Genomic DNA, 24,110 nt, shown 5'->3' with positions numbered 1-24,110 from the left:
TAGGATTGGAGAGAAGGAAGAGAAGAAGGGACACCAGGAGTGAGCATGAGGAAGAGGCACACCGAGAGTGAGGAAGAAGAGGAGCAGGGGACAGCAGGATTGTAGCTGAGTAGGAGGAGGGGACACCAGGATTGGGGATGAGTAGAGGAGGAGACAGCAAGAGTGGAGATGGGGAGCAGGATGTGTCACTACAAATGGGGATGAGGAGCAGGAGGACCAGGAATGGAGAGGAGGAGGAAGAAGGGACACTAAGAGTGGGGAAGAGGAGGAGGAGGGACACATGGAATGGGGAAAAGGAGGAACAGAGGACACAAGGATTGGGGATGAGGAAGAGGAGGGGACACCAGGAGTGGGGATAAGAAGGAAGAAGAAACAACAGGAGTGTGGATGAGGAGGAGGAAGGAGCAGCAGGGATGGGGATGAGGAGGAAGATGGGACACCAGGAGTGGGGATGAGGATGAGGAGGGCACACCAGGAATGGGGGGATGAGGAGGAAGAATGGACAACACGAGTGGGGATGAGGAGTTGGAGGGGACACCAGAAATAGGGATGAGGAAGAGGAGGGACACCATGAATGGGGCTTAGAAGGAGGAGGGGACACCAGCAGTGGAGATGAAGAGGAAGAGAGGACAACAGGTGTGTGAATGAGGAGAAGGAAGGGGCAGGAGGTATGAGGATGAACAGGAAGACGGGACACCAGGAGTGGGGACGAGGATGAGGCAGAGACACCAGGAATGGGCATGAGAAGGAGAGGGGGCACCAAGAGAGTGGATGAAGAGCAGGAGAGGACATCAGGAAATGGGATAAGGAGGAGCAGGGGACACTAAGAGTGCAGAAGAGGAGGACATGTTACTAGGAATGGGAATGAGGAGGAGAGGACACCAAGAGTGGGGATGAGGGGGAGGACATGTTACTAAGAATGGGGATGAGGAGGAGGGGACACCGAGAGTTGGGATGAGGCCCAGGATGGGACACCAAGAGTAAAGATGAGGAGGAGACATCAGGAAATGGGATGAGGAAGAGGGCACCGAGATTGAGGATAGGAAGCACAACCTAGAAATAGGGATGAGGAAGAAGTGGGAACACCAAGAGGGGGGATGAGGAGGAGGACCTGTCACTAGAAATAGGGATGAGGAAGAGGAGGGGACAGCAAAAGTGGGGATGAGGAGGAGGACATGTCACTAGGAATGGAGATGAGGGGAGGACAGGAAACCATGAATGGGGATGAGGAGGAAGAAGGGACACCAGGAATGGGAATGAGAAGGAGGAGGGACACAAGGAATGGGGATGAGGGGGAGGAGGGGACACCAGGAGTGAAAATAAGGTGGGGGGGGCACCAGGTGTGGGTAGGAGGAGGAAGAGGCACACCAGGATTCAGGATGTGGAACAGGAGGGGACACCAGAGTTGGGAAGGAGGAGGGGACAGCATGATTGGGGATGAGGAGGAGGAGGTTACAGAAGGATTGGGGAGGAGGAGTAGGAGACACCGAGAGTGGGGATGAGAAAGAGGAAGAGACACCGAGACTGGGGATGAAGATTAAGAGGGACAACAGCAATGACGAGGAGGAGGAGGGGACACTGAGAGTGGGGATGATGTGGAGTAGGGGACAGGATGAGTGGGGATTAGGAGGAAGTGGTGACACCAGGAGTGGGGAGGAGGAGAAGGAGGGACACCAGGAGTGTGGATGGGGAGGAGAAGGAGACACTAGGCTTGGGGATGAGGAGGAGGAGGGGACACCAGGTGTGGGGATGAGTAGGAGGAGGGGACACCAGGAATGGGGAGGAGTAGGAAGAGGGAACACTAGGATGGGGGATGAGTAGGAGGAGGGACAGCAGGTGTGGGGATGAGTAGGAGGGGACACCAGGATTGGGGATAAGGAGGAGGATGTGTCAGTAGAAATGGGGATGAGGCTGAGTTGGGGACAGCAGGAATGGGCAGATGAGGAGGGGACACGTGAGTGGGGATGAAGAGGAGGAAATGTCACCAGGGCTTTGGATGAGGAAGAGAAGGGGTCGGCAGGGCTGGGGATGTGGAGGAGGGGGACACCGGGGTTAGGGACGAGGAGGGGACACTAAGATTTGGGATGAGGAAGAGGAGGAGCAGGCGGGGGCGGGGAGGGCGGCAGGGCGGCAGGTTGCAATTTTCCATGGGGGGACATGGGAGGGGCTGCCGGGAAGGGGTTCATAAGAGGTGGTGGGACCGGTGGGAGGTTCCGGGTAGGGTGTGAAGTCAGGGGAGCGTGGGGAAGAGCGTGGGGAACGGCAGTAGCGCGGCCAGATCCCGTGACCGTTTCTTCAGTGGATCCAATGACGCGGCAGTAGCTGGGGTCACGTCAGATGGGGGCACCCGCTGAGCCACCGCACTGGCTGTGGGCTGTGAGGTCCAGGGGGCGGCGCTGGGCTCCACGTTGCTGGGTTAGGACACCCAAGGCATCTCCCTCGGTTCCTAAACCAAGAGGAAGAGGCGAAGTTGATAATCAGGGTGCCCTAAAGCAGGGGGTTCACAAGGCCTTATTCTGATTTAATAAATGCCGTGTGTTCAGATTCGCCCCCTACAATGGGGTCGGGTGTAAAAGGTTTAAGCAGGCGAGCAGGGGCTGGGCTGTCCCAGGGACGTTCAGTGCCCCGTCACCGCAGGATCCGGCGAGTGCAAGGGGCCCTTGAAGCTGGGGGAGGAGGGAATGGCGGCACACCTGTGTTTGCTCCGGGTGCAGATGTACATAGTCCTGCGCCAGAAATCAGATGACCGAGACATTTAACTTGCCTTTTAGCAGTTGTGGTGTTTCTTTAGAAATCTCACGGCCTTTGGTGGCTGGGAGTTTCGATGAGTGTCCGCTGTCTTCCCTGCAGGCACCTGCGAGGGAGGACAAAGAAGTCGTCTACATGTTACAGTGAGAATGAGCCTCAGGAAAAGGCACATCGTCTACACCAGCCTTGAGAATGTGGGAGGAGGAGGAAGGACCTTCGGCATCGCCCTGAAGCGCAACAGTCCGGGTGTGCGTGGACCTTCCCAGGTAAAGACAGGTGTTGCCCGGCTCGAGCGACAGAGATGCTAAAGAAGGCATCGCGAGCTCAGTTACCATGAAAGACTAACTTGCGGTGGCATTGGTGGGCTTGGAGCGGTGGGTGGCAGGGCGTGGCAGGGAGACCCTGAGCAAATCCACACCCTGGTTGGCTGAGTGTCACGGGGCTGTACAGGGTCAGTCAGCCTTAGTCTGTGTTTTCACCCACGGGCGTTCTGCCGTGGGGACCCGGCCGGCTCAGGGGTGCTGGGCACTATTAGGCAAGGGCTGGGTGAGGTCAGTTTGGATCTTGATCGAAGGTGCACTCTGAATCCCAGCGACATCTGTGGACGGTGTGGCCTGGAAAGAAACAGGTATCTGTTCCAGTAAGGAATTCTGGAGGTCAGCAGAGATGTCCCTGGCACTCGGGACAGCAGGACAAACAAGCAGAGCATCCTTGGTAGAGCCCAGTGAACCGGGGGGCTCATCAAGCTCTGAAATTACGTCCCCCTTTTGGGAGAAGGAGATGCCAGCGTGTCATTTCTCCAGAAACTCTCATCGCAGGATGTGAGCTGGGTCAGACGCTATAAGGAAGGATGGGTGTCCTGTAAGGTCCGAGGTGGAAAGGAGCAGGCTGCGACAGAAAGGTGGCATGGTTTGTTACAAACTCCCGCCATGGGAACCTTTTATTACTCCAGGCAGCGGCTGGCTGGGGTTGGTGGGGTTGAGCGCCGATAGGGTTGCTCTGTGTCTACCAGAACAGTCAGGACCTCGTCTCCAATCTGAAGAATGGTTTCCCCAAAGTGACAAAAAGGGAGGACGGGAAGAAACCCCTCCAAAGCGCCGGAGCCCCTGCATCGGGCAGCAGAAGCTGGAGGGTCACACGGAGTGGGCTGTCTACCTTGCAGAAGTTTAGGACAGTTCCTCCAATGGCCTGGCTGCTTATGACAGTGACAAGTTCCAGGAGATAGCCCCTGTGGATGAAAGTGGTACCTTCTAGGGTCCCCTTGTTTGCTCCGGGATCATTCATTTGTTGTAACTAGAGACTTAGGATTTTAGTGGCCTTCCTTTTATTGGAATTATCTTCTGGGGTGTGAGCCAGTTAATTTGCAGGTTAACAAGATCAGCAGCTAGCATGGTCTCCCATGCCAAGTGAGCTCACTGACAGAGTTCTTGGGAGAGGCCGTTCACAAACATAGCATTAAAGGCTGCTCTCGTGGAGTCGACATCCATGGGAAGACGTCATGAGCATAGCCAGGTCCATACGCACTTGTGTCTTTCCACAAGGTCAGACTTTCGCTGGCGCCAATTCAATCATAAAAGCCCTGAGCCACACAGAGTTCCTAAGGAGGCAGCTCTCCTGGGTCCTGCCAGTCCCCTCGGTAGTCAGCACCGTGGCACAGACTCAGGCCGATCGACGTCAGCCAGTGTTGCAAACCATCCGTAGTTACACTTGACCGATACATAAATGGTATGGATTAAATTTTCACATCAGAGTAACATTTAGCATCAAGAGATAGGGGACTAGGAGGGGGAGTTAATGAATCAGTCCAAGGAGAGCAACGGCATGGACAAGAAGAGTGTCCTGGGCTGATCCGGATGGTTGTCAGCATCTTGCAAGGCAGAGCCCTGGATTTGGGCAGAGCCTTTGGCAGCAGGTGGCGGATGCTGACCATGAGTGACAGCAAGACATTATCTGTTGAGACAGCCGTGCCAACATGGTGAAATCCTGCTCTGTTTAAAGTCCCTGAGTCCTCTGGTGAGGGCTGACGGTGCAGGGCCATGCCCTTGTCTGGTTGGGTGTAGTCTCTGTCAATGAGGTGAATATCTGGTCCCAGTTGGCATGATGCCTTGTGAAATGTAAGATGAAGTCTTTTCCTAAGATGCAGTTACTTATGTCAAGGGTGCTCTGTACACAAGGCCAGAATCTTTTCTGAATATAACTTGGAGTTTCCTACTAATATAATAGTTATGAACTGGTTCATTTGGCTCTTGGATACACGCTTGAATTTTATTCCAGTCTGCGGCCTTAGGAAAGGCTTGAAGGAGGCCTTGGCAAACTTGCAAGTTGTTGAGCCTGTTCCCAACACTGGAGGCCAGATTCTGGGGAAGGGGGGACAGGGCTATGTGACATCCTTTAGGGAATTGGTCCAATCTGCTTTTCATTTCTTTTCTTTTTTTTTTTTTTTAGAGTTGGGGTCTTGCTATGTTGCCCAGGCCGGTCTCAAACTCCTGACCTCAAGCGATCCTCCCATCTTGGCCTCTCCAAGTGCTGGGATTACAAGTGTGGGCCACCATGCCCGGCCTTCCAATCTGCTTTTGCCACCCAGTGTTGGGCCCGGCCTTCTCCCATGAGTGTGCAGACGAGCTGTGAAGACGGGAGAAGCTGGGCTGGTATGCCTGAACCGCAAGGTTAACTTCACTGACAAAACGATGGGGATTCTCAGGAACTTTAGGAAATTCCTTGGCTGTTGCACAGAGTTCAGCTTTAGTTCAAGGGACGTAAGAAATCCCGGAGTCTCAGGGTCATCAGAGGACCTGATATTAAAGTGGCATTTTTTTTTTCCTTTTAGAGACAGGGTCTCCCTTGGTTGCCCAGGCCGGAGTGCAGTGGTGCCGTCATAGCTCGCTGCAGCCTCCAGCTCCCGGGCTCGAGCGAGCCTCCTGCCACAGCCTCCCGAGTAGCTGGGACTACAGGCGGGCTCTGCACACCCGGCTAAGAGGGGCAGATTTTTTGCGAACTGAGACCGGGAAGCAGAAGAGAGGGGTGTTAGTGGGGAATTTCGGAAAGTGAAGGGAGAAAGACGGTAGGTGGCACCTGAGAGACAGAAAGGTTTGGGGTTTCTAAAGCCTTTCTTTCTTTCAGTTGTTTGTTTGTCTTCGTTAAATCAGAGACAGTATTTTGGAGTGAGGCAGACGTTGACTCATGATTGCATTTACATGCTTCGGTGTGCCTCTCCCGGCTAAAGTGACCCTCCACCTCGGCCTCCCGCAGTGCTGCGATCACGGGCGTGAGCCGCCGCGCCCGGCTTTCCAGTCTGAAGGTGAATATTCCCTTAGACCCCTTCCCAACCCGGCCCGGACGAAACAGGGCTCAGTCTGAGGTCTCTCGTCTCTTACCCCCCCGGACGCTGAGTGGGGGATTCGGGCCAGACAGGCCTCGGGCGAACGGCATTTCAAGGTCGTGGAGGAGCAGGGGTCGGCTGCAGTGGGCCAGGTCTGGGGGCACGTCCTTTTTTTGAATTTTCACACATACAAGCCCTGAATGTTTACTCAGTGAGTTTTTTCTTTTCTTTGTTATTCTAATAACAGAATTTTGAAGATGTCCCACTTTAAAAATAGTAGGGTGCCTTCACAAATGCCAGTGAAGGGGCAGGACGGTGGTGGGCCAGCAGCCACCGCCACACTCTCCCAGCGCCGTTCCCTCCCGGAGAGGGACCACGGCTCTTGTACGTGCTGCGGTGGCTGCTCCTCTCCTGGGCAGAGCGCCTGGGGGCCCTCGACCTCCCCGCACCCCCGGCTCAGGCCTGCGCTGCCCGCCCCTTTGGTAAGGAGCAAATATATTCGGGAAGAATCTAAACATCCTCGGTGTGAGAACCAGAGGCCGCAGCGCTGCCAGAGCTCACTGACGTTTCCTAGCTGCAGCGAGGACACCCCGAGACACAGCCTGGGGTGGGGGGACAGTCTGAAGTTTCTGTCCCTGTGTCCCAGGCCGGCAGGGCCTGGAGGGCACCAGGGCTTCCCTGGGGAGCACGAGAGCAGGATCTCAGAACCATCAGGGGACCCTGCGGTCACATGGGATCCAGACATGTGTGATCCTGTCTCGGCCCCCAAATTTCTACCTCTGAGCTCTGCTTGTCCTCGAGCTCCTCCCAGGCAGGATTTCTTTCCTTGTGTGAGCTCCGCCGGGAGCCCGGAGTCGCCGTGGCGATGCTGGTTCCTCCCAGCCAACACGCCCTGTGCCGTGGCGCCAGGGGCAGCGGGGGCAGCGGCCAAGCCTGTGGCGGATTCGGGCTGTGCGTCCTCCTGCAGCTTCCCTGCATCCTGAGGGTGGAGTCCCCCAAACCAAGCCACACGTGGTGTCTTTACTTTTGGTGGAACCTGTGGCAGGGACGAGGCATCTTGCTCCCAAGGTCCCTGCTAATGCCAGGTCCTGGACAAGGGGTTTTCTCTCTGAGGAGGAAGTCCCCAATCCTCCCCGTCCCCTCTCTGAGCCCCTCCTGCAGACGGTCTCCTCACCGTCTCTCGACTGGAGGACATGCTCTTGTCCTGGTTGCGTCTCCCTGGGCCTCTGCCGCTGTGAGCACAGAGGGGCCTCCTTGCTGGCCGCCTTCTCCCCCACAGGGGAGGGTGCAGGAGGGACGTCCTCAGGCTGGGGTCTGGGTCTCATGTCACCAGCTCTTGCCTCTGGTCTGCTGAGTGTGTCCTCCAGGGAGCGTCATGGACTCAAGTGGCATCAGCCCTTGACACGGGGGAGGTGAGGAGGGAAAGGGGGCCGGGAGGCGTGGGGTCGAGCGAGGAAGTGGTGTTGAAAGGCGTGAGGGGTGGGGGTGGGAGCCCAGGGAACGGGCGCCGGGGACAGAGGGGACAGGGAAGGGGTGGGAAGAGAGGCGCCGTGGGCCGCGGGTCTGGCGGCAGAGAGGCAGGCGCTGGCGGAGGTGATAGAGTGCTGTGTGAAGGGGGCACAGACCTGTGGGATGGTGGAGGCCACAGGGGAGGGGACTCCTTGGATCCCGAAGATGACAGGAAAGAGCAGCACCTGCCCAGCTCCCGCACAGCAGCACCTCTACCTCCAGGGCAGCCCATCACCCCCACGCAGGGGCCTCGCCACGGCCGCGGTGGACGCCCGTCTCCACCAGGCACCTGTGCGGGAGCCGGCGGGACGGCGGGGCCGGGGCTGCGGGCCGGGCAGCGCGGGCACCCGTGACGCCCAGACTCAGGGCCGTCCCTCCACCCCCCGGCGGGGCCCTGCCCCAGGGGTTCCCCCTCTCCTGCCCAGGAAGGCTGCGCCAGAGCCCTGGGATTCCCGGGGCAAGCCGGGAGGAGGGAGAGCTGAGGAAGGAAGTCACTGGTTCCAAAGAGAGAGGCACCCAGTACCGCCGTGCTGCCTCCAAGTGGGGGGAACAGGAGCAGGGCTTATGGCAGGCAAAGGTAGAAGTGAGGGGTCCCAGAGGAGGCTTTCTAGAATGTTCCATTGGGGACATCTTGTACCTTGCCAAGATTAGACCTCGAGACCTGGAGATCACCAAGCAATTGGCATTCAAGATCAAAGGGCCAGGGACAGGAACAGGAAGACCACTGTGTCACCTACAGACTGCTCCCAGCCCATCACCCCTGGGGACCCTCACCACAACCCATGAGGTTTGCAGGCGCTGCCTCAAAGGAGGAGTCAGAAACATCAGGAATTTAACAACTTCTCCAAGCCGGGCCCTGGGGGTGTTGTCTCCAACACCAACCGACGCTCCTCACACCGCATCTCCCGCTACAGCTGGCAGGCGACTGGTGGGCAGGGCCCACGGCCTAATCCCCACGAGGGCCACCCAGGGGTGAGGACTGACGCTTCCTCTGGTCTCTCCTCGGAGACCCTGTTTTTTGAGGAGGATGGGCTCCGGGACCTGTCGTCCCCGCAGCTGTGGACAGGTGTGAAGGCCGCACCTGGCTGGGGCAGGCTCCACCCGGCCCGCCTGCTGCGGACGACGCCACCCTGAGCGAAGGCGCCGACTGCCTCCCGGGTTACCGGACCTGAGAGCTTCTGTCCATGATGTTCGCTATCAAAGTGGTGAAAGTATTCACCCCGTCCATAAAAGTCTAATGGAAACAGGTTTGTGCGTGTGGTCCTCGGTGAATATCTCGCCAGGAGTCCTGTGCCGAGGCGGAGTCACAGTCTCAGATGGCCAGGGACGCGCGTGTCCGTGCTGGGGACAGACGGACAGTGTCTGCGCAGACCTATCAGAGGTCGGCCCTGCTCCCAGGCCAGCCTGGCTCCTGCAGGAGCCTCGGCCCGGGGAGCCCCGAGAAGGGAAGGTGGCTGATGCCACTCTCCTCGTGTCGTGAACTCTACATAAGCCGACTGGGCCCCCATTGCCGTCTGGGCTTTTACCCTGGCCCTTTGGCCTCGCCTGGGCAGCAGCCGTGGACGCCTCCCTCTCCCGCCCTGCCCACACTGTGGACACGTGGTGACCCATGGCTGGCCCCGGATGCAGTTATGTGACAGGAGGTAGACCCCACCCCCACTCAAAACAGCTAGAGAGCCAAAGCCCCCGGGCTCACCAAACCAGGACAGCAACGTCACCCCACACTCTCCTCTCACCGGAAGTGCTTCTGCCTCAGCAAACAGACGCAGAGAATGGTGGCTCAGCGGGAGTTCCAGGCCTGCATCACAAAGCTGGCACTGCTCTGGCGGTTGACGGAGGGGACAGAACCCCTCCCCCTCCCCCATCCTCCCTCCCAGCTCCAGGTCCCTCCACCCTTCTGAGACCCCCTATGTACCGTCCCAGACTTACTTCGCTTTACTCCAAGTTCCCTTTCACTCCACCACAACCCAGACATTGGCGGGGCTCCCCGTCCCTCCTCAGAGATACAGACTTGAACCCCAGCTTTGGAGGTCTAAAGGTCTCCCAGAACATTTTTTATAAGTGTCAGATATTTTTTTAAAAAGTGTTTTTGGAAGTAAGCACAGAGATGGAAAGTACAAATATCTCAGGCTCACAGTGCCATGGGCTTTCGCAAACTGAGTCCGCTGCGAAAGTAGCACCCACGTCAGAAGACGGATCTGCCCAGGGCTTGGGAGCCTCCCTGGGGCTCCCTTCAAGATGCCACCCAGGACCACCCTCCTGTCCGCTCGCAGGCCAGGTGACCTGGGACTGGCCATGCACAATTGTGTGCCTTCCCTGTGTTTTTACTCAAAGAACCCTCACAGTAACACATGGAGCGAAACACCGCGCTGTCCCCTGTCACGGGAAGCTGGGAGCGCCGGCGTGGAGCAAGGTGCCAGGTGCCACTGCTCAGGGCAGGTCACAGCCCAACGCAGAAACCCCACTGCAGAGTCACACACTTGAGCCACCGAGTTGCGCTGTGAGGAATTCCTGGGCAGGCAGGAAGAACAGCGTCTCTCGTGCCCACGGCTCGTGTGTGCCTCGGCTGTGGGGACCGACAGGCAGAGGCGCACGCCGGGGCGCCTGGTCTGCTGGGCTGAAGGACGCTCGAGCCCCGCCTGTGACGGGTCCTCTAAGCATCAGTCACCATCGCCTCTCCTGAGTCATCATCCTGGGCGTCTGCTAACGGGGAATAGAAGCCTGTCAATGGAATCTGGTCTCTCCATCCTCTAAAACTGCCACAGGACCCTGAATTTCTCCCGTTTACTGTACTCCTGTCCTCTACGAACAGTCATGGTTAAGGAAGCAACACTCTCTACACATCGTCCTCCAAATCCAAGTGACACGTCTGTCACCAAATGGCAAGGACGTTGAGGCAGTGCCCACAGGACAGGGCAGGAACACACCTGTAGTTGGAGAAAACCGGACTTTTCGCTCCATCCCGCAGGAGCACACGGTGGGACCCTGCGCGCGTCGCCGCCGTGGGGCTGCGGGGACAGGAGGCTCACTCCGGACGGGCGCTCCAGGCAGCGGAGCAGGCCTGCGACCGCGGTCTTCATAAACCTCACCCCGGGGAGGTCGGAGCGGAGCGCGACAGGCTGCAAGTGACCGAGAAGCAGCGCGGTCGCGGCCGGAGACGCTCCCGCCCACCCGCGCTCAGACGCGATCGAGCTGACTTGTTTCTGGCGGCCTTGCCCGAGGCTGGTGGCCGGTGGGACGGTCTGTGTTGGCCGGGAGAGCCCCGCGGCCTCGGCGTCTGCTCTGCACCCCGGGCGGGGGTCAAAGGAGCGGGAACACGAACATGTGTCTGACGACAACGGAACCGCGACGGGGCAGACCGGGCCGGCAGCCCCCGGGACGTCGGCAAAGGAAAGCGCCCCGTGCGGGGCAGCAGGAGCCGGCCCTCCTCGCAGGAGCCGCCCTCCCCGCAGGAGCCGCCCCCCCCCCCGCAGGTGCAGGAGCCGCCCTCCCCGCAGGTGCAGGTGCCGCCCTCCCCGCAGGTGCCGCCCTCCCCGCGGGTGCCGCCCTCCCCGCAGGTGCCGCCCTCGCGGGGGCGCGGGGGTGGGACACCGTGGAGAACGGTAGTAGGTGAAACGGAGGGGAAGAAGATTTCTACCACGAAAAGCACTTTGCATGAAACACTTACGGCACTGGAAACAGTAGTTGAAATAAAAGCAAAATAACTTTGGCTTTTGCTCTGAAGACAAATGGGTGAGCCGCGCCCGAGTCCCTGCCCCGAGCTGGGGCGCCCCCGAGTCCCTGCCCCGCGTTGGGGCGCCCTCGAGTCCCTGACCCGAGCTGGGGCGCCCTCGAGTCCCTGCCCCGCGCTGGGGCCCTCGGAGAAACGCGCAACTTCTGCTTGGCTGTCCGCACTCCGCGCCTCCGGGAGGGCCCAGCTTCCTCCCGTTTCCCAGATTCTTAGCTCTTCAGTCCGGCTAAGGAGAATAACCAGGAATGAGGCTGGCCGTTACTAAAGTGAATGCTCCTCTAGCGTGGAACTAGAACATGGTGCTGTTCTGTTACCGCTGTTAAATTAGAAGGGCCCTTTTCCAGCGGCCAGCCTGGTGGCTCCCGTCTGTAATCCTAGCACTCTGGGAGGCCGGGGTGGGAGGATCCCTTGGGCTCAGGAGCTCGAGACCAGCCGGAACAACATAGTGCCTGAGCAACATGCGAGACCCCCATCTCTACAAAAGATTAATAAAAAATTATCCTGGTGTGGTGGCAAGCGTCGCAAGTTCCAGATACTCAAGAGACTGAGGCAGGAGGATCGCTGGAGCCCCAGGAGTTAGAGGCTGCAGTGAGCTGTGATGCTGCCGCTGCGCTTTGGCCTGGGCAACAGAGTGAAAAAAAAAAAAGTTTGCCTCAGTCCAAAAACAATAGATGCTGGCGTGGGTACCGGGAGAAAGGAAAGCTCACACACTGTTGGTGGGACTGTAAATTAGCACAACCTCTATGGAAAAAGGTATGGAGATTCCTGAAAGAGGTAAATGTCGAGCTATTGTTCGATCCAGCAATCTGGGTCTCTACCCAAAGAACAAGAAGTCATTTTATCAAAAAGACACCTGCACTCAAATGTTTATTGCAGCACAATTCACAATTGCAAAGATGGGGAATCAGCCTAAGTGCCCATAAATTCATGAGTGGATAAAGAAAATGTGTTATGTAGACATGTACACACACACCATGGAGTACTACTCAGCCATGAAAAGGAATGAAATAATGTCTTTTTCAGCAAATTGTATTGAACTAAAGACCATTATCCTAAGTGAAGTATCTCAGGAATGGAAAAACAAACACCACTCTCTAATAACTGGAAGCTAAATGATGGGCACAAAGAGACGTAAAGGACATTGGAAACCAAGAAGGGGGAAGGGTGGGAGGGACGAGGGGTGAAAACCTAGCCATTAAGTACAATGAACACTATCCTGGTGATGGGCACACTAAAAGCCCCACCGTAAGCATTGTACAAGGCATCGTGAAACACAAACATTTGTATCCCCTTAATATTTTGAAATTAAAAAAAAATATATTGCAACTGAAATTTTAAGAGAATGATCTTTTTTAAAATATCAAAAATTGATTCTAGAAATCTATTACAGTTCATTCTATAGAGAACCAAAGTAGTGAAAGAAATACAGGTTTGTTCCTTAATTTCTGTGTGGCATACATCGTTGGTTCCTGTGATAGTGTGTGGATTCTCATGCCTCCACCACACAAAGAATAAAATCACGCATATTTTATAAAGTCTATCTCAGGCGCTGTCATCGAACAACGTCTCAGGCTGTGCTCATAAACACACAACAGAATGATGAATGTTCAGAGGAAATTTTTGCAAAGCAATTGAAATTGCAAAATACTGTAAAATGAAATGTGTACATTGAAATGTGCTCGATTATGAAATTTAAAGTCAATGATATTAACACAACAAATATGACACAAGCCACAGGTTTTACATTAAAATAGCCTAATTTATTCAAGTAAAGTCCTCTTTACCTGTAATAATATATTTACAGTTGCCATTGTGTGAATTACTTAAAATTTCAAGTGAGGATATTAACCAATATTGAGTTTCTTCAAAAATATCAAGTGAATCACAATGATTTTATTATGTGGAAATAAAAGGACATTAAAATACAACTTGTAATAGTCCATTCTTTTGTAAATGTTCTTTTTTTCTCCAGTTAATCAGATAATGCCAGCACTAAGGACCATCATGTTCTTTGTTAAACAAGCAATACCTCACATAACTTCATATAAATATTACTGGAAAACTTAGAAAGCATTCCATTAAAATGGTATTTAAATTTAATATTTTATCAAACTCTAACATTTTAGTAATAACATTATATTCTTTTTATTCAACTTTAAGGTTCTATTTAATATTTTAATAGTAATTCATAATTTTCATATTAATAAAATGTAATAACATATTCTAATAATTATTTTATAACTTGGCATTAATGAAACCAGCACAGATGATATAAATAATGTTAATGACATTTTCATTTATAGGTTTAACATAAACACACATAATTCAGCATAAATGGTTTCCTCAATTACCCTACCATTAATATTGTAAGATATATCATCATTTAAAGTTACCCTTCTATTTTAATATTAGATGTTTTAGCATCGGGCAGTTCTGTCAAGATCTTCTCATTGGTTCTTTGAATTCCTGACGTGATCGCAGCCAGCCGATCATGGAACCCCCTGTTCTAAAATCTGAGGGCTCTCACCGTCCTGGTGGTGCCGGAAGAAACGTAACTTGGTTTCTACCTCAATTATACTGTATTTTAAATGTTTGAATTAAAAGAAGTTTTTTAAAATGTGGAAATCCCTGAGAATATTCACTTCCTTAAATACATGGAAATAGGTACAGGTTAATTATATTTCTCCTCATTTGACCCAGGGACGCTTCTCAGAACTATTCCGTATGTTCGTAGTCACGAGTCACCGGAAACTGCTCCACCCATAGCTCAGTTTCTCCATCACAGCTGGGTGCTGCCGGCAGCCCCATAGGTAGGTGAAAACTATTATACCTTAGATGTGAGGTCCCCAACCTCTGGGCTGCCACCTGGTATGGGTAAGTGGCCACACAGCTCCACCTCAGCTCCGCCTCCCCTGCCGGGTCCCTGGGCCACACAGCAGGAGGTTGGGGGGTGGGAGAAGCTTCATCTGTTTTTACAGCTGCCCCCCATCACTCGTATCACCGCCTGAGCTCTGCCTCCCCTCCAACCCCCCCCCCGCCCCCCAACCCTACCCCCTCAGTCTGTGGAAAAATTGTCTTCCATGAAACCGGTTCCTGGTGCCAAAAAGGTTGGGGACTGCTGCCTTAGAAAGGTTAGGTAAGTAGCCAGTGCCAACGTAATGGTACTCATCTTCCCATCTCCTTCACTACCAATTTGCATCTCATTGCATCTTCCTAGCTCTGGCCTTGAATCTGTCTATCATAGCACGTACTTTGTCTGCTTCTGAGGAACAATCTAGTGTAGCCCTTTCTTCATATACCCTCGAACAGAGAATGAGAGAGATTTACCAATACTGACACTAAAAAACTTATTAGAGATATTGAAAATTAACTGCATGAAATATGGCAGTATATTAAGGCTTCATGAATAAAAACACAGTAGAGGATGGATATTTAAAGCTATTTTCCAATTCTTCTTCCGAAGAACCAAGGTCTTTGTGGTGAATGAATTCTGCCAGCAGGTGGCAGGATGTACCTAGCAGTGTTTTGATTCAACGCTGCCGTGATTTAGGAAAATCTTAGTTGGATTTCGAATGCAAAGATAAACATTTCTTTAAACTAAATATTCAAACTGCAATGCAGTTCTTTGTAAGACACTAAAATATCTTTAATATCAATATTTTTCTTTTTTAAATCTCACAAAACAGTTTGCCTTTTTGAAACCCGAAGTTTCCTAAATATTCTATCAACTGGAAGGTATATAAAATGGATAGCCTATCCAATGTATCAGACATCAACTACAAAATATCTCCCTTTTTTCTAATTTTGTCTTTTTTTCCTTCATCTTTTCCAAGTCCCTCCTAGTTCACTGATGAAATGAAAAAGTGTACTTGAAGAGACGACAGCATCTGCTAAAACTCAAATTCCATATTTTGCATTAAGACCCTTGAGCTGATGCAGCTATTCTGATAGACAGCAAAGATCTTGTTTGTATTTTTGAAGACACCATTCAGCCATGCTGAATAGTTTTCAGTTAATCACGGATTCAGGGGTTGCCATTTCACCGGCTACAGACTTCCCGCTCAAGGTTAGGATCGGGCCAACCCTAAAGCAATCCTAGGTTGAATTCACATCGTATGAAGATCCACAGAATGATGTCCTACTGGGTCAAGGAGAGCGAAAGCTGACGTCATAGAGCAAGGCTTAACGCAAGCAGGACAAACAGGCACGGAGCACGGTGCTCAGGGTGGGTGCTGAGGACGAGATCTCTGGGCAGGTCACCTGCCAGGGTGCCTGCTGGGCTTCACCCCGGGCACCATTTGTTCCATCTGAGCTCCCACAAGGTCCCGGCTCGTGGCTTCAGGTACAGCAGGACTCAGCGGCGTGTCCAGAAGCCGCACGCCTCTCATGTCAGAGGTGGACTCAGACCCAACCTATGCGGGAGGTCCGTGCAGGTGCACGCTGTACCAGGAAGCTTCCTGGCGGAGAAAACTCCACGGCGTCAGCTGGGACGGAGGCACATCAACTGATGGTGACCCCACACACCTGGCCTCATCAGCGATACACCTGACAATCTCCACAGCAATAAAAATTCAATGTGACCCGGGAAGAATGTCAATCACGTGACCCTTGCAATCCAGGTCACAATATATAGTGAATATAACTAACATTCACGGTGCTTTTTGGCTGTGGGGACCTTTCTCTGGGCTACTGTTTTCCAAAGTAAAGCTATGTAATTTGTCTTCAGAAACAAAAAAACCGATCAAGAGATACTTTTTTTTTTTTTTTTTTTTTGAGACAGGGTCTTGATCAGTTGCCCAGGCTAGAGTGCCGTGGCATTATCATAGCTCCCTCACTGCAACCTCGAACTCCTGGGCTCAAGCAGTCTTCCTGCCTCAGCTTGCTGAGTAGCTGGCCCAGCTCATTTTTCTATTCTTTGTAGAGATGGGATCTTGCTAGTCTTCAGCTTCTGGCCTCAAGTGATCCTCCTGCCTCGGCTTCCCAAAGTGGGATTACAGGTGAAAGCCACCGTGCTCAGCCAGAGGGGATACTTTCAAATATGTCATGTAGGATCGTTTTTAATCTTCTAAGTACAGTATAGCTTGTGACCCAGAGAACGCCTCCCTCTCCGGCCGCATCTCAGGCTCATTAGCTCCCGTAATATCCAAGGGCCCTGGGTGCTGAACTTCCAAGGGTCTCTGAGCAGAGGTTGAGGGAGACTCTTGCACATGAATGGTTTTCCCTCCGAGTTGGCCACACTAGACCCTGGGTTTTTTTGTTTGTGTGTTTGTTTTTGTGACAAGGTCTGACTCTGTTGCCCGGGCCAGAAGGCAGTGGTATCATCATAGCTCACTGCAACTTCAAACTCCTGGGCTCAAGTGATCCTCCTGTTTCAGCCTCCCGAGTAGCTGGAACTGGGACTATAGTTACATGTCACCACTGCTGGATAATTTTTCTACTTTTTGTGGAGATGGGGTCTTGCTATGTTGCCCAGGCTGGTCTTGAACTCCTAGGCTTCAGCGATCTCCTGCCGCAGCCTCCCAGAGTGCTAGGATTACAGGCGGGAGCCACCAAGCCCAGCCTGAAGCCTGTTTTAGAGGGAATTCTATGTGTCATTCAACACCTTTATTTATTAAAACTTCAGGACGTTCTGGGTCTCACACAAGTCTTTCAAGGAAAATTTCCAAGGGTTTGAGAGCCTCCTTTCTCATGTGGGAGGTTTGTTGATGCATAACTAGGAGTGATGTATTAAAGCACACCAGGGTGTGGTTCCCAAGAGCCACCACAGAGCTGGGTGACAAGAATGACCAGAGAGGCACAGTCACAAAAGCACTGCAGAGAGTGCACAGTGGCTGCTCAGAGTACACGACAGCTACGGAAATATTCTTAACTGGTCCTGGTGGGTAACAGAGTCCATGGGAAGGTGGGCGGAGGACACGCAGGCGTCTTCAGGGGTGCCCCCGCCCCTCCTGTGATGCCACGGGGGCTCCGTCCAGTCCCTCTCATGACGCTGCTCTGACCTCTTCGATCTGCTCGGCCCTTGTGCCACTGCGGAGGTGTCGCGCGTGGGGACGATGTGCAAGGCCAGCACCAAGGGCGGCTTTCGCCCCGCACAGCCAAGGCCGCCGCAGCGCGCACACCCACGCGCCCGGGGACAGGTGTCTCATGCGCGCTCACAGTGACGGCCCGGTGACAGGGTCTCGCCTTTACTGCTGTGACATGTACATGACTGTGCCGTCAAAGAGACAGGATCAAAAATAATTCTAGAGAGACGAGGCCGATCCTCCAGCCGAGGGCGCCCGTGGACTGCGGGAGACACAGAGGACCACATGGACCAACCCGGGAAACCGGCCGGCCCGGCCGGGTCAGGGCCTCGGCGGCGTCTCCGGCTCTGGCTCCGGGCGGGGATTGGAGGTCTTGGTTTACACCCATCCCCGCCAGACCAGAGCCAAGGACTCCTTGAAATGGGAAGTGTAAGCCGGGGAGCTCGTCTCCCTCCTTCCTTGCCGATGGAAGAAACAATTGCACGGAGCAGCTCGGTGACATCCCCGGCCCGGCCAGGTCCGGTGCATGGATCTACTCATCTTAGAAAATCATAAATGTTGGGGTTTTTTTCTTTCTGTCGTAACAGTTTCCAGGGGGAAAATGATAAATGCAACAATATTGCTATAAACCCCACTTAAGTGGAACTTTTTTTTTTTTTTTGAGACAGAGTCTCACTCTGTTGCCCAGGCTAGAGTGAGTGCCGTGGCGTCAGCCTAGCTCACAGCAACCTCAAACTCCTGGGCTCAAGCGATCCTCCTGTCTCAGCCTCCCGAGTAGCTGGGACTACAGGCATGCACCACCATGCCCGGCTAATTTTTCTATATATATATATATATTTTTAGTTGTCCATATAATTTCTTTCTATTTTTGGTAGAGACGGGGTCTCGCTCTTGCTCAGGCTGGTCTCGAACTCCTGACCTTGAGCGATCTACCCGCCTCGGCCTCCCAGAGTGCTAGGATTACAGGCGTGAGCCACCGCGCCCGGCCGAAACTTACTATGACCATGAGCGAGGCCCCTCGCTTCAGAAGGTTTCAGGGCTCCACACGAGGACCCAGAAGACAGGGAAACAGAGACCAAGTCACATACATTTCTACTTTCTATTAATTTGCATCCGGTTTTTGCAGATGATTTTGATAACAAGAATAAATGGGGTGTTGGTTGTATGGTCATGTGTCGCTTGAACAGTGGGACATGTTCTGAGACGCGTGTCCTGGGGCGGTTCCGGCGCCGTGTGGACACCGCAGACGCGCTGACACAGACCTGGGGCTCCAGCCGGCCCCACGCGCGGGCCGCACCGCTCCACGGGGTCGGTGCCGCGGGCGGTGGGCGCGGGCTCGGTGCCGCGGGCGGTGGGCGCGGGGTCGGTGCCGGGTCGGTGCCGCGGGCGGTGGGCGCGGGGCTCGGTGCCGCGGGCGGTGGGCGCGGGGTCGGTGCCGGGTCGGTGCCGGGTCGGTGCCGCGGGCGGTGGGCGCGGGGCTCGGTGCCGCGGGCGGTGGGCGCGGGGTCGGTGCCGCGGGCGGTGGGCGCGGGGTCGGTGCCGCGGGCGGTGGGCGCGGGGTCGGTGCCGCGGGCGGTGGGCGCGGGGCTCGGTGCCGCGGGCAGTGGGCGCGGGGTCGGTGCCGCGGGCGGTGGGCGCGGGGTCGGTGCCGCGGGCGGTGGGCGCGGGGCTCGGTGCTGCGGGCTCCCGGGACCACCGCCAGGCATGGGGCGCAGATGCGCGGCCGCGACCCTCGAGCGCAGGTGCCGCCGCAATAACCGTGTCCGAGTTCACTCTCCCAAATAGCAAACTGCCGCGTTTACTGACTTCGCTGACGCACCAAACGCTGATGTTTGTCAGTCGTAAGTGAATTTTAAGGCCATTCACGTTTGAATGAGACGGTTCCTAAAACCCTCGAGGATCACTGGGAAGAGAGAGTTGGCCAGTTGCCGTCTGACGGGCAGTGGCCGTAGTGCTGATCAGAAACCCGTGTTGTCGTCCGTGTCCCGCGTGCAGTTACACACTGAGGGGGAAGGGAGATAAAGGTCACAAGAGGAACCACAAACAAAAAGCAAGCGAGTGGAGGCCTGGCGGTGGGAAGCACAGGACCAGACGCCCACGCGGGAAGCGCCTTGTCCTAATGAAAAGAGAAATTCTAGAGAGTTTCCTCTGAAAACGTCCAGTAGTTAAAGAAACCAAAAAGCTGAGTGACCAGAGGCAGCGAGCGAGCAGGCCCCGGGCAGCGCAGCGGCAGGCAAGCCGGGTCACACAGCAGCACGGAGTCCTTGTCCCCAAGGAAAGCCGCCCATAGAGTGGCATCAGGAGTGGGGCCTGTATTTCACCAGGTCCCGTTGTTCAGAGATGTGCGTTTTATTTTTACTGGAAATATTTAACTAGTCCCTTTTCTCCATTCACACGCACCTGCCTAGGAGGTGCTCCGAGCAGCCTCCCAGCGAGGTCCTCCCCTCCTGCGGGAGCACCCACACCTGCTGTCTTCCCCGCAGTCGCAGAGAAGCCCTTCCATCCTGCAATAAGTAGAAAAGTCATGCTTTTAAATTGACACATGATACTTGTACATATTGATGAGGTACAGGTGATGCCGTTACATGCATAGATTGTGTCATGGCCAAGTCAGGGTATTTGGGATGCCCGTCACCTTGAGTATTTATCATCTCTATGTGCTGGGAACATTTCAAGTCCTCTCTTTGGCTATTTTGAAATACACAATACACTGTTTTTTTTTGTTTGTTTTTTTTTTTTTTGAGACAGAGTCTCACTCTGTTGCCCAGGCTAGAGTGCCGTGGCGTCAGCCTAGCTCACAGCAACCTCAAACTCCTGAGCTCAAGCGATCCTCCTGTCTCAGCCTCCTGAGTAGCTGGGACTACAAGCATGTGCCACCATGCCCGGCTAATTTTTTCTATATATATTTTTAGCTGTCCATATAATTTCTTTCTATTTTTAGTAGAGATGGGGTCTCGCTCTTGCTCAGGCTGGTCTCGAACTCCTGAGCTCAAACAATCCGCCCACCTCGGCCTCCCAGAGTGCTAGGATTACAGGCGCGAGCCACCGCGCCCGGCCCACAATACACTGTTGTTAACTCTAGTCACCCTACTCTGCTATCGAGCGTTCGAACTTATTTCTTTTAACTTACTGCACGTTTGTACCCGTCAACCAGCCTCTCATCCCCCTCCCACCTATCCACTGCAAGGAGTTTTCATATTACATTTTCCTGCACAATTAAACATACCAAGGAATTCAAGGGCGGGTATGATCATCTAGAATCACACACGCCCTTCCTAGTCCCTGGTCACCGACACTCTACTCTGCACCTCCGCGAGATCCACTTCTTTAGCTCCCACATGAGTGAGAGCCTGTTACAATTGTCTTTCTGTGCCCGGCGTATGTCACTTACCATAATGACTTTCAGTTCCATCCATGTTGCTACAGATAATATGATTCCATTCTTTTCAGCGGCTGAATGGTGCTCGATTGTGTACGTGTCTGTCCATTTCAGGTGGGCACTGGGTGGGTCGAGCACCTGGGCTGCTGCGAACGGTGCCGGGATAAGCCTGGGCTGCAGGTGTCTCTTTGATACACTGATTTCCTTTCCTCTGGACAGATGCCCAGCAGTGGGGTTGCTGGGTATGGCGGTTCTATTTTCAGCCAAAGTCACGTTTCCATGAAGGACACGTGAGAAGGTGATCCATGCAGAAGTTGCGTGAGTGCGTGAATCTGTTCCCGTAAGTCAAATGCAGAAAATGTGTACAGTACCCGCTAGTAATGAAAGTCTTCCAACCGTGCTACCGTGAACAGGGGGGAAATGACATCTTCTTAAAATGTAGATGAAAATCAAAGTATGCTCTAGTGAATATTTTAGCCTGGTGAAATACATGTTTCTGAATGTAAATCACAAACTGAGGGAGAAGATGAGGCAAAATAAGAAACAAGTAAGAAAAACAAAACCAAGAAAACAAGTGGCTCAACGGCTGGGACGGAGGGTGGGCGCCGCCCAGGCGGACCTGGGCAGACAGGAGCAGCTTCCCGCCCGTGAGGCAGCCAGCGTCGGGGGTGGAGGAAGTCCCAGGCCCCAGGGAAATGGAGGGACCTTTGAACAGCTGCACACCAGGGACAAGACACCCTCAGACAGACGCCGCAGCGCCGCCGGAGTGGCAAGCGCTGCTTGCTCTTCAAGCCTTTCTGTGTGGACCCCCAAGCTGACCTCCTCATCCCCCGCCTCACCTGCGGGGTCTCTCCTTCAGGACTCCTCAAAGCACGCTGCCACTGAATCGGTGTTTGCAAAGTAACCGACAAAGGGCAAAAATCAAACGCTGTGTAACCAGATTCATGAAAGAGGAATATACAGAACAAGAGAAAACTCAGCGTAGGCAAAGCATCTGTTCACAAATTTGCCACTGTGAATGGAGACAAAATAAAATAGAAAAAATTGGCAGTAAAATCAAAAATTTAGTATGATTAGTACTAGCAGTTAAAAGAATCTTAAAGAAACTCACTTCAGGCACGGACGGCGTTGGCGCGGAGGCGACCTCCAGCGTCGCCCTGGCGGAGCGGAGACAGGCGGGCCCTCTGGCCGGAGATACGTGTAACACGCCGACTCACCGTGACCCAGGACAGGCTGCCAAGGATGTCTTCAACAAAGGGTATGGGCTTGGCGTGGTCAAAATAGATCTGAAAACCAAGTCTTGTAGTGGAGTGGAGTTTCCTACTTCTGGTCATCTTACACTGACACAGGGAAAGCATCAGCCAACCTGGAGACCAAATATAGGGTCTGTAACTATGGACTCACCTTCACCCAAAAATGGAACACAGACAATATTCTTGGGACAGAAATCTCTTGGGAGAATACGTTGGCTAAGGGTTGAAACTGACTCTTGATACCATATTTGTACCGAACACAGGAAAGAAGAGTGGGAAATTGAAGGCCTCCTATAAACGAGATTGTTTCAGCCTTGGCAGTAATGCTGATACAGATTTTTCTGGACCAACCATCTATGGCTGGGCTGTGTTGGCTTTGGAAGGTTGGCTTGCTGGCTATCAGATGAGTTTTGACACAGCCAAGTCCAAACTGTCAGAGAATAATTTTGCCCTGGGTTACAAGGCTGCAGACTTCCAGCTGCACACTCATGTGAACGATGGCACTGAATCTGGAGGTTCTGTCTACCAGAAGGTTAATGAGAAGATGGAAACATCGATAAACCTTGCTTGGACGGCTGGCAGTAACGATACCCGTTTTGGCATCGCTGCTAAATACGAGCTGGACTGTAGGACTTCTCTATCTGCTAAAGTAAACAATGCCAGCTTGATTGGACTGGGTTACACTCAGACCCTCCGACCAGGCATCAGACGGACCCTATCAGCTTTGATTTTTGGAAAGAACTTCAGTGCAGGAAGTCACAAGGTTGGGCTGGGGATTTGAACTGGAAGCTTAATGTGGTTTGAGTGGAGCATCAGATTTGTCCCTGGAAGTGAAGAGAAATGAACCCACTATGTTTTGGGTGAAATTTCAAAAGTGTGAACGAACTTTTTATTCTTCCAAAGAGTTGTAACCCTCCCCACACGGAAGTCTAGAGATTGCAGGTCCATCCTGCGGGAGGTGCTTGACGGCATGCCTGGAAGTCGCCATGTTTGTGCCACATTTCAGCTCCGTTCTGCAGTGTTAGTTTAAATGTTCCTCAGCGACGATGTAGTGTCATGTTAAAGGAAATGACCCGACCCTCCAGTTTGTACATCACGTCCTGCATGTCCCACACCACTGTTCCATGACCTGTTAATATATTGGTCTCTGTGCTGTAGTGGAATCTTTGGTTTTGCATCAGAGTAAAATAAAATAAACCCATCACATTTGGAACAACAACAACAACAACAAAAAAAAACTCACCTCAACCTGTGAATCTCAGAGGGAGCTTAGAGAAATATAAAACTGACAGAGGAACAGCCTCAGAAAAACAAACTCCAGCCTTGACCCGGACTCATCCGGAACGTGAACTGCCGCCCTCGCGCCCCCCACACCCCCGTCATACCATTGACGCTTTTAGGGCCCCCAAGTCCCTCCCTGAGATTCTTCTGCACCACGTGGCTACACTGGACACACACAATGGTACTAAGGTGGCCTCTGGGCTGCTTTTGGAGAGTTGGATGGCCGCGCTCGTGCCTTAGAAAGGCTGTCACCAGAGCACATGCCCCTGGCCCCTCCAGCCCGCTGGTCTCAGGGTGGTGAGACTGCTTACCTGGGGCTCGAGGTGGTGAAGAGAGGGCTCCAAGGGACAGGCTGGGAAAGGTGCTGCTGTCCACAGTCCTGGGCCACTCCGAGCACAGTGAATCTTTCCTGCTTTTCCACTGCCCATGGTTTCCAGGGGAGGGACACGACCCCACCTTTCTGTGGGAGATTGGGCACTAAGGCAAGGCCTCAGTTCATCCGGGGTCACACTGAGTCAGCCAAGGCCCCCACTGGCCCAGCCAGGGCTCCCATGTACCTCAGGCTGCTCCCTGTCCAAGGTGGCCCTAACTGGCCTTGACTTAATCACTATGGTCAGTCATTGGTGTCCCCAGTGCAGGACCAGGCAAAGTGGCTCAAACACCCACTGTGGTTCCCGCAGCTACCAAGTGCCCAGGTTGGGACCGCTGGTCCTGGAGGCGGGTCCCGTCTGGTGGGAGCCTCACGGCCTCTCCCTGCGCCTGCCAGGCCTGCGCTGTAGGCCTGGGTGTGGGCCGGCAGGGTCACGGAGCACTGGGCCCCATTCCTCTCTCTCCTGCCGTATCTGGGTTATAAATAGTCAAAGATGCT

At 53.7% G+C, this 24,110-nt stretch overlaps 1 pseudogene; it reads left to right on the top strand.

Moving 5' to 3' along the window:
* Positions 1-21,013: 21,013 nt before the first annotated feature.
* LOC138392017 (voltage-dependent anion-selective channel protein 3 pseudogene) lies at positions 21,014-22,791 on the top strand (annotated as a pseudogene).
* Positions 22,792-24,110: the final 1,319 nt, after the last annotated feature.

This window comes from Eulemur rufifrons, chromosome 9 (genome assembly GCF_041146395.1).
Source record: "Eulemur rufifrons isolate Redbay chromosome 9, OSU_ERuf_1, whole genome shotgun sequence".
In the NCBI taxonomy this organism is placed as follows: Eukaryota; Metazoa; Chordata; class Mammalia; order Primates; family Lemuridae; genus Eulemur; species Eulemur rufifrons.
This window is presented reverse-complemented; position numbering and strand designations above follow the sequence as displayed.